An 11,168-nucleotide genomic window follows, 5' to 3' on the forward strand; every position below is an offset into this window, starting at 1 on the left:
TTGTGCATAGGGTCGCTATGAGTCGCAAACGACTCGACGGCACATAACAACAACAACAACATAATGAACTCAGAGTCAATACATAATTATCACAATCCAGGCTCAAGGAAGACAGATGCTTAACAAATCTCAAGCCTTCGAATGGAGAAATCCTTTTCTTGAGTGATATTGAGCTGATCATCTCCCTATTGTATGATGCCTTTCCCTTCACTCAACTAAGCAAGCACAGACTCTTGAGCTTATTTTCAGATCTATGAGATGAGGTGAGACGAGTAGTTACTAAAATGTCATGTCCACAGCAAAACATTAGAGAGAACTAGGCTAATTAAAAGGAGCTCTAGTGATGTAGTGGACAATGGGGACTTCAGGGCTTTGTCAGGGTTTGCCCTCTCTTTCTGGCCATCGCTTCAATCTCTTTTTCATTTTTTTTAAATTTCTTTATTGTTGCACATTTTCTTCTTTTCCGCCGTCTCCTTCCTCCCGCAGTACACTTTGCAATGCACGTCTTGTTCCAGATTAGGGTCATACATACATTCCCTTCAGACAGTTCTTCCCCTCGTCCTCTATCTGTTCCAGTGCCGTGTTCTTTATCTAGCCTCTCTCTAAATCTCTTTCTGATGCCACCTGATTACCCTCAATACCGCCTCGTAAATAAAGCATAATAAAAATTAAAAAAAAAAACCCAACCCAAAAAAACAACAACAGAAAACGAACTTTATTGACTAAGCCTTTATTTCCAGAGGGGATAGCGAAAGCTGCGCCAGTGATCCGAGCTGTTCTAGGCGGGGTTTCCACAGCTATGATGTGTTTTCCTTATTTTTAAGAGGAAAAGAAAGTGAAGTGCACCACCCATCTTCACCCCCGACCTGTTTCTATAAAATCTTTTCCTAACAATCTGGGCTCTAGGAGTTTTTATCCTAACATTGTTCGAGAAGTATCAACTCTTGATCTGAAGTTCCCTGCAGCCTCAGGTCAGCAGGGTCAGGTGTTGTGCTTCTTCCTGTGGCTGAAGAAGGGGAATTAGCTCAAGTGGTAGAGCGCTCGCTTAGCATGCGAGAGGTAGTGGGATCGATGCCCGCATTCTCCAGTTTTGTTGGTTTCTCTGTGATCTGTATATTCCTCTCTTAAACTGACTTTATTCCTATTAACCTTCTAGAAATCTCTTCTTAACATGCAAACAGCCCAAATGCCCAACCACAATCGAATGTACTGAGAAATTATGGTACATTCACATGATGGAATTCTAGACAGTGGGAGGGACTGTAGAGCATTATGCTAAGTGAACTAACTCAGTCGCATAAGGACAAATACTGTGTAAGACCGTTATTGTACAACGCGTGTGAGATGGGGGTATGGGGAGGAGCAGAAGGGTGAGGAAAGGGGAACGCGGCGGGGCGCGCAATTTGATGGGTGGAGGATAAAGAAATAGGACAGATCCAATGTGGAAAACAATGTATACGAACCTTTTAAGTAAACTAGTATAAAATAAAGGCGGGGTGAAAGTATAGCTGGAGGAAGTAAATATCAACTGTGCATCACCTTAAAAAAAAAAATTAAAAAATTAAAATAACGGTGGACGTGTCTGTTAGGTATCTCGCCTTCACTATTTCCCACACCACCACCTTTTGTACCTTCCACTTCTGCCTCAAACTTCACCAAAATGCTCAAGGTCAGGATTATCCCTTTAGAACGGCAAAATCCAATGGGAACTCCCTCCCCTGCCCCCCTTACTTACTTTTGAAATATAACCACCATTTCTAGGTCTACTCCCCCATTTCCAAGAAAATCATTTCTTCCCTAGATTTATGTAACACTAATTAGTTCTTAAACCGCTTGATCTCCTTTGTCTCCACATTTTCTCAACCTTTCTGTTGAAGCTTCTTTGGAGTTCTCCTCTTGACCCCTTTCTCACCTTAAACTGACTTTAAGGACTCTGACTTTATCTACAAAGGCAATGTGGATGGCTAGGCCCAGAAGGTAAACATCAGGATTTTGGAAGTCTTAGTAGAAGACATTTTCAACATTAAAGTGTTTCCAATTTTGGAAACATTGCTCATTTTATCTGTCAAAGTTTTAGAGTGGAGATAAGGATTAGATTGGGGATGCAGGGAAAGTGGAAAGAGGCCTCGCAGGCAGCCTCCATTGGTTCCCAAGGATTGTGGCCTAGAAACAAGGGAGTGTAATTTCAAGTACTCCTCCAAATGCCTAATAGTTTGCAGTAATGGAACTCAAGCTGTGACAACATGAACACAGATTTCACTTCTCCAGCTCCCTTTGCTCAAGCACTTTGTGAGGAATGGTTAAAACAGTGCCTGCTGAGGCACGGGAATTTAAAATTGGACTGTAATTAGAGGAAACTCTTTCAATCTTCTTGCATTTCCACAAAGACCAAACTACACATCTGCTGTTCACCTACAGATAAGGTCCTCATCATCTTCTGTTCTTCATTGCTCAGCATTGATTTCTAACAACGATGTTCCCCCCAGTAGTTGAAAAACAAAACAAATGTCCTTTCCGTAGCAAGAATAAAATATTTAATTGGAATTTGAAATGTTAAGTGCTTCTCTTGAGTTAGATATAAATGATCTTCTAGAGTATATTTCTGTTTAAAGTCACACTGGGGGATGGTAGTTGAAAAAGAGCATAAAAAGACTAAACTCAGAATTACATCTTAGATGCACTGTGTCAGCAATTCACTATCCGACTTCTTTTTAAATGCAAAGCATTTGGGGATACCTGTGCTAAATACCGTGAAGTTATCGGTGCAGCCTCCCCTAAATTGGGTTTGCTAACACCCTTCCCTTCCAATCAGGGAGTATAAATTGTGATTGAAACAAAAGATTTTCCACAGCGATCTTTCTTGGATCTTTTTTTATTCCCCTGCCTCTTACTCGCAGACAGATTCTTAGTTTTGAGATCCCAAGTACTGCGTGTTGTTTCCTCTCTTCATCATTGGTAGCAAGAAAACAGGACCTATTTTTTTTTTAATCTGAATTGCAAATGAGTAAAAAATCCTGAAATCTAAAGGAGTCGAGGGGAATTAGCTCAAATGGTAGAGCACTCGCTTAGCATGTGAGAGGTAGTGGGATCGATACCTACATTCTCCAATTTTTTTCTAAATAAACCAGAGAGAGAACCATGGGAAGTGGAGGACCCTAAATAAATTCCAGAAAATAAATATTCTGTTCTGAGCTGTCCTAAACACTTTTGCCCATTTCTATGGAGGTTTTACACTGGGAAACCTCGGCTCTGAGGGGGAAAGACCTGGCGATCTTCAACCATAAAAAAAAAAGGGGGGGGGGGAATCCGATGGAGCTGTTCTGTTCTGTCACATGAGGTCACTATGAATCAAAATTGATTCGACAGCACACAACAACCTGGGAAACAAAGCTAACCTCCAGAAAGGCAAGACAATTTACAAGGCTGAGGTCTCTCAGTTTGACGGAGCTACTAGGGAGGGGGCAGGAAGATCTAGAGAGTCAGAGAAGGAAAGGTTGAGACACTCTTGAGAAAGGTCTTGAAGAGAAAAATCACATGGGAGAAGTGAGGCCAGAAGATGGAAAACCTGTTACAGACCCCACCGCAACTGTCCCATCATTGCTGGCATTACAAGCCGCTGTAGTTAACAGTCTAAATTTATATGCTTAGGAAAGCCTAGAAATTGAAAAAAGGGACATAGATGGCAATTTTCCACTTTAATGACGGATCTTGAGATTATTTTTCCCAGCTTTAGTTTTAGAGAAGTAATATGAAAACCATGCGTTGGGGGTTGGAGGGAGGGAAGGAACACAGAAACACCTCCCAGCCAAAAGTAGTGAAAAGTAATTTTGTCCCCACCAGTTCTCAGACCCTGCCAGGGAGTCAAGAAAGTGAAGAGAGGTTTTGGTTCTCCTATCACAGAGGAACTGGGTCTTTTCATTTCACCCCTACTTCACAGCACTCCTTTCCCTCCACTTGAATTAAGTATCTGAATCATCCAGAATCCTTGATGATGCTCTGGACGTGAAGGGTCCTCAGAAATAATATTTCAATAAAACTAGTGTTAAATGGCCAGTGATGCAGTGCTGCACCCACACCTAGTGCCACATAGGCGACCATTGGACTTCTTTGTTGGTTTCTTTATTAAATAGGTGGCTCATCACTGCGGCCATAGTCCCAGGCAATAAATAGCCTCCTTGCGCATTGAGAACTTGACCAATCTTGTTCCATACTGGTACTGGGGCTCGCTCCCTATCAGTCATTCAGGTTTCAACACAAAGTCACTTCTACAGAGCACCTTTTTATTAAATCAATGCCCTCCGTATAAAATTTGTACTTAGAAACCTCCTCAAATTATTGCTGCATTGGCCATCTCCTCCCCAGAATGTGAAGATTTTCCCCGCTCTCAGTGTATCTCCTGTTAGAGCAGGGCATTTGAAAGAAAAGAAGACTCTAGAAGAAAGAAAGAAAAAAAAGAGGAGTTAGAACAGATAGAAATTCAAGAGTGACTAGTTTGATAAGGAAAAGCTAAATTATGTGAGTTTCTCAATCTAATCCTACATATAAGAGAGGAAAAGAGCAAGTTAGAGAAATCTAATAGTTGTAACAACTTCTAGCAGATAGGACAGCTCATCAATTTCAGTATAAATTCATTTCCCTTATGTCACATGACAAATGTACAAATGTGTTTTATCCAACAATAAAGACTAGGGATCTGCTAACAATTAAAATACTCTCAAAGTGTGGCATCTCTCACACTTGGCATCACTTCATCTAAACAAATTAGAAAAAAACAAATTAGAAAACACACTTTGAATAGGACTTTAATAAACAAAAAATTATATTCAATATTTTAATCTCAATAATACATTAAAGCTTTGCTAAATATTATTATAATATTTGATTTAATAACTATCATTGAATTCTTCTTCAATACTACAGAATTTTTTAATAATTTCATAAAAAAGGGGAGCTCTGGTGGCCTAGTGGCAAGTAGCTGCAACTACAATCCCAGAGGCGAATGGTTCGAATCCACCAGATGCTCTGCCGGGTAAGGAGGGACAATCTCCTCCTGTACCAGTCGGATCTGATCTGACGGTACACGTACACAAAAATAATAAAATAAAAAAAAGAAAAAAAAATCATAAAAAGTGAAAGGTAAATTTTGTTTTGCAAAGTTATATTACATATTATTACTGTGTAGAAAATATAAACAAGGTGGCATTAAGTAGAAACATAAATTAAGAAAAACTTAGAAACCAGATTACATGTCAATAAAATATTGGTTTTTATTGCTAATTATATTTTTAATTTTGTTAATTAATTTTAATGAACATTTACAGATATTTTGGATTTCCATTCATTCATTGTTCCACTTTTCTACCTGCCTAGCCTTCCCCCCCAGTTTGCTCCTCTCTTTGAAAAGTAAAAGAAAAATTATTTCATTGGTATACAATCCCCCCCCCGCACCCCTCCCACGACCCCGAGTACACTCCACTATGCAACCTTAATTCTGGACTCTTGTGATAACCATAATACCCTAACATATATTGCTTTGAAATTGTTCTTTCCCTCATCTGTTTCAATGCAGTATACATAATTTATCCAGTTTTTCTCAGTCTTACCCCAACCCTGATGTCGGTTCCATTTTACAACAGTGACACCATGCAGTATTTGTCCTTTAGTGACTGCGATACATCACTCAGCATAATGTTCTCCAGGGTCACCCATTTTGAATAATATTGCATGAGTTCCTTATTTTTCAATGCAGCGTAGTATTCCATTGTGTGAATGTACCACAGCTTTTCTATCCATTCATTTGTTGATGGGCACTTGGGTTGTTTCCAACTCCTTGCTATTGTGAACAAAGCCGCAATAAACACGTGTGTGCATATATCTGCTTGGATGTGGGTTACTGTCTCTTTGGGGTATATTCCCAGTAGTGGAATTGCTGGGTCTAATGATATCTCTATTTGCAACTTTTTGAGAAAGCACCACACCATTTTCCACAGTGGTTGCACCATTTTACACTTCCACCAACAGTGAATAAGGGTTCCAGTTTCTCCACAACCTCGCCAGCATTTATTGCTTGCTGTTCTGTTAAATTTTGCTATTTTGACTGGGGTGAGATGATATCTCATAGTTGTTTTGATTTGCATCTCTCTTAGTGATAGGGATTGTGAACATTTCTTCATGTGCTTGTTGGCCATCTGAATGTCTTCTTTAGTGAAGTGTCTGTTCATATACTGTGCCCATTTTTTAATCGGATTATTTACCTTTATCTTGTTGTGGTGCTCAAGTATTTTATAAATACTAGATGTAAGTCTGACATATCATTACCAACCCTGTTTGAGAAATTTTTGGATGTGCATAGGGATTTGATTCTTAGAAGGTCACATTCATCTATTTTATCATTCCTGGTTGTAGATATTGCAAATTCTTAGTTTAAACATTTAAAATACCATTAAATGATTAGTCTACAAATGAGATGAAACTGATGTGCTGACAAATTTTATAGTGTCTTCATAATACTTAGGTATTAAAGCACAAATGATAAATAAGTTGAGGATCAACAAAAGAAGAAAAATATATCTTGAAGAAAAAAGCAATAATAAGCACTAAAATATGATCATTCCAGAATCTGATGTAGCAATAACTGATTTGTCTATTGGGGGAGTGGGATGAACTCAGTCAAATAAAAGATGAACTAAGTCCAAATTTCTTTGATACTTTATTTTTCCATGCAAAGTGAAATAGCATATTCCAAGGTTAACATTTTAAAGTGTAGAGGATCATTTATACAAATGTTAACTTATATTTTGCCTAACTGTTCTCTTGGGCACAGACAAGTAGTGACCAGGCCCAGGCTACTTAGAGATAGAAAGTTCTGAAAGAGAAGGTGGAGAGAGGTGCTTTCTCCTTTTTGTGGATTGCTGTCAGCTGGGGAATTCCCTTTCCCTCCCTGTTCTTTGATTTTCCTTTCTCATCTGAGGACAATCTGTCAAGATATTTTCTTGTGGAGAACTACACTGGGGCAGAGAGGGACTGATTTTAATATACATTTCAAAGGTGTTAAATTTTTTTCTTCTATGTTCTCACCAGATGGAAAGCAATTATAATAAAAGATCTTTATTCATTAAAGATCTTTTAAAATTCAAGATTTTTTTTAAAAAAATTAAAAACCCAAATAAGTAGTCCACATTTTCTTCGTCTGGCAATTGGCTGTTGGAGGACCAGGGAGGAGAGAGAAGCTTTTGAGCTCATCCATACGCCCTGAGGATGATTATTTTGGGAATAAGAGTTTCTTAGTACCAGTTGGGACTCTGGGAACTCTATGGCCACTACCTGGAAGCAGCCAGAACCCGACAAAAGTAGCTAGCTGGTCTCCAGAATTTCTCGAGAAACACTTTCGTTGGAGCGGGGAAGAATAGTACAGGAAAACCTGAGATGTGGGGCTCCTGAGGCTGGGGGAGCAGCTTCTAGTCCTGGCAGAGTTTCACTTTAGAAAAGAAGGAACTCGAAGGGCACCAAGTGATGGCCCACCTGCAGAGAAGGTCAAAATGCCTTGAGAGCGACAGTCGGAGTTGCCAACCCAGAGTAAAGCCAGCTTCCCTAGTATTCTTAGTGACCTAGACCCGGATTCTTCCAATTCTGGATTTGACAGCTCGGTTGCCTCTCAGATCACAGAAGCTTTAGTCAAGTGGACCAAAACTACCTATTGAAAGCCATTTTCGGCCAAAGTTCATTCGTCCCCCACCTCCACTCTACATTTGTGAGGATGAGTTGACTTGGCTGAACCCAACAGAGCCTGACCATGCAATTCAGTGGGATAAGTCAATGTGTGTGAAGAACAGGACTGGCGTCGAGATCAAGTGAATAATGGCCAAAGCCTTCAAGAGCCCCTTATCTTCTCCTCAGCAAACACAGCTCCTTGGTGAATTGGAGAAAGATCCCAAACTTGTTTATCATATTGGCCTTACTCCAGCCAAACTTCCTGATCTAGTGGAAAACAACCCTCTCATTGCTATAGAAATGTTGCTGAAACTAATCCAGTCAGGCCAAATTACTGAGTATTTTTCCGTCCTGGTCAATATGGACATGTCCTTACATTCAATGGAAGTTGTAAATCGGCTTACTGCAGCTGTTGATCTACCTCAAGAATTTATCCACCTTTATATATCAAATTGCATATCTACTTGTGAACAAATTAAGGATAAATATATGCAGAATCGTTTGGTGCGTCTTGTTTGTGTGTTTCTCCAATCTTTGATTCGTAACAAAATCATTAATGTCCAGGACTTGTTTACTTCATCGAGTTCAGTAGGATACACGAAGCTGCTGGCCTTTTCCACTTGTTGAAGACACTGGATACTGGAGAAACACCTTCTGAGACTAAGATGTCAAAGTAATACCTCATCAGAACCACCCCATTCGTTGTTCAGCTGTACTGTGATTTAATTTTTAAAACTGGTAAAACCCTGAATGGATTGATTGGTTTAATGTATATAAACAACATTTTTATCTACTTTATTTTTTTTCCATAATTATATTTTATTAATTTTCATAAACATTTACAGAGATTTTGGGTTTCCATTCATTCATTGTTGCACTATTCTCTCTACCCTCCTCCCAGTTTGTTCTTGTCCAAATGCCACAGTGCTTGTCAAAGCCAGTTCTGATTAATCTTCTTTGTCAGTGTGTCCTTTGCCATTCCCTATCACTCCTCCCTGAGAGAGACTTCACCCTGAGTCATAAGGAAAAGGGGATGGCGTATTCTCTTAGCTACTTCCTGCTGAAAAGGGACGCTGTGGGTTTCAGGGTGAAGATCTTCTCTCACTACTCTAAAGGGCCCCTTTGGCAGTAGGAAACACATAGACTATTATGGAGATTGATTTTGGAATTTAGATGCACTCTTATTGATTGTGCTTGGCCGTACATGTTCATATCCTTGAAGATGTATCATGGGGGTGTTGCAACCTAGAAGACACAAATTTGACTAACAAGTTATAAGTACATGAGTCAAAAATTATAGAAAAGTAAAAGAAAAGATTCTTTCATTGTTTTACAAACCCTCCCCCAGGTCCCCTCCACCATGTAGCCCTCACTCTAGTCTCCTGTGATGACAGAAATACCTAGTTATATATCTCTTTTAAACAGTTTTCTCCGTCCTCTGTTTCAGTGCAGTATACATTATTGAACCCATCTTACTCAGTCTCTCCCCAACCCCAAGGACAGTCCCATTCTACAACAGTGGCATCATGTAATATTTGTCCTTTTGTGACTGGGATATTTCACTCAGCATAATGTTCTCCAGAGTCAACCATTTTGAATAATATTGCATGAGTTCCTTGTTTTTTAATGCAGCATAGTATTCCATTGTGCGAATATACCACAGCTTCTCTAGCCATTCGTTTGTTGATGGGCACTTAGGTTGTTTCCAACTCCTTGCTATTGTGAACAAAGCTGCAATAAACATGGGTTTTACTTTCCTGATTGACTTTTCCCTATGGATTCATTTTTTTGTGAGAATGTGGAAAATATGTGTTTTAAATGTCATGTTGATAATTATATACAGGATGAATGGCTATCCCAAAAATCCATTATTAAAAAGCAACGTGCAAGTTTTTGCTTAAGAGACAAGTGACAGGCTTCTGATAATTCATGACAGGTTTTCCCGAGATTCCAGTGTTAAATGTCTTTAATGAGAGTAAATGAAAACATTCTTTAAAAATGTGTAATATTGTCCTTGATGGAAATTTACTTGAGTGCATTCTTCAAGTGTTAAACCAGAAGTTTGATTCTTAAACCCATTTGTGAGTGTAGCTTTAATGTTCTCATGAAGGCAACAGAGCAAATGTTTTCTTTGGGACTCCTGAAAACATAGGAACCCTTTGAGCTATAATAATAGCTGGTATTTTGTTTGTGTGTGGGGTTCCCCCCACCTCACCTCAAAACATTCACTGGTTCTGTACTCATTTTCCTCCCCTGACAGGAAAACAGCAGTGAGTGCTTTGAGAGTGTCATCACTGACAAATACCGCTTATAATGACTCATTGAGTGGGACACTTTGAGACACATTACAGTGAGGTGGTGTCTTGGACTTTTTTTAGACAATGGTGCCTTACATTAAAGTTATGTTGGCATTTTTTAAGTGCATTTTGTTATTTGTTTTATTTTTTTAAATAGGAAATGCCTCACAAATTTGCATGTCATCCTTGAGCAGGGGCCATGCTAATCTTCTCCGTATCATAACCAATTTTAGTATATATGCTGCCGAAGTGAGCACTGTTTTATCATTTGCATATTGGAATCATGAGTAATTCCTTCATGAGTTCTTCCAAAGCATATTCTTCATAGAGAAATAATCTGGTGAAAAGGATTACCTTTTAACCCAATATTTAGCAAAAGTTAAAGTGAACCACCTCTAATGATGTTAAAAGAATTGCATGTTCTGATATAAAAAATATGGGAGAAAAAAAAAAAAACTAGATCTCAGTGTAACAACCCCGAGACGGTAAAACAGCCTGCCCTCTCTGAGGTTCGAACTCAGGACCTTCAGATTATGAGACTGACGCGCTGCCTACTGCGCTAAGAGGGCTTCGTGAAGTTACTTAGAGTTAAATTCTAGAGGAACTGGTAAATTTCTTTGGCTAGCTTACGTTATTATGCAGAATTCAATATATTAGTTTCAATTGATTTGAATCGCTATCCCTCGCAAAGGTCTCAACCGGTTTTTTTTTTAATTGTCCACAATCTTCTTTGTCGAAATAGAAGACATTCTATGATCAAACTTGCTCCCAGAATGTTAATTTATCGTTCTTAATTTAAATCTGCACTTTCCATGCATGCTGCATGAGATGTTCCTCTTCAAAATATTATCGAGTAATTTTATGAGTCACATTTGTTTTATTTTTTCACTTCTGTGAACCGAACAAAATCTAGCATGATTTTTATTCACAGTTCACTTAACAAAAAGCTTGCGGAACAGCGCCACCCTGTGTGCGAGAGTAAAACTATGCTCCAAAGGATCTGTTCAAAGTCCACGCGATGGCATCTAACATTTTTCGATCTTTTGGAATTGGCTCCTTGGCTTAGCTGTTCAAAGCGCCGGTATAGAAAAAGGAGATTCTGCATTTATTGGTGGCGCATACAGTCAAAGACAGTAATATACTGTTTTTGTTGTTGTTGTT

At 39.0% G+C, this 11,168-nt stretch overlaps 2 non-coding genes and 1 pseudogene across 2 annotated transcripts; 2 read left to right on the forward strand and 1 right to left on the reverse strand.

Annotated features, from left to right (window-relative positions):
• Positions 1-1,014: 1,014 nt before the first annotated feature.
• TRNAA-AGC lies at positions 1,015-1,087 on the forward strand. The gene has a single exon. It is a non-coding gene; the product is annotated as a tRNA-Ala (tRNA).
• A 6,225-nt stretch (positions 1,088-7,312) lies between these two features.
• Positions 7,313-8,387, forward strand: LOC102865400 (annotated as a pseudogene).
• A 2,116-nt stretch (positions 8,388-10,503) lies between these two features.
• Positions 10,504-10,576, reverse strand: TRNAM-CAU. Its single transcript has one exon. It is a non-coding gene; the product is annotated as a tRNA-Met (tRNA).
• Positions 10,577-11,168: the final 592 nt, after the last annotated feature.

This window comes from Elephantulus edwardii, unplaced genomic scaffold (assembly GCF_000299155.1).
Source record: "Elephantulus edwardii isolate Elephantulus edwardi_28Jun2011 unplaced genomic scaffold, EleEdw1.0 scaffold00391, whole genome shotgun sequence".
Lineage (NCBI taxonomy): Eukaryota > Metazoa > Chordata > Mammalia > Macroscelidea > Macroscelididae > Elephantulus > Elephantulus edwardii.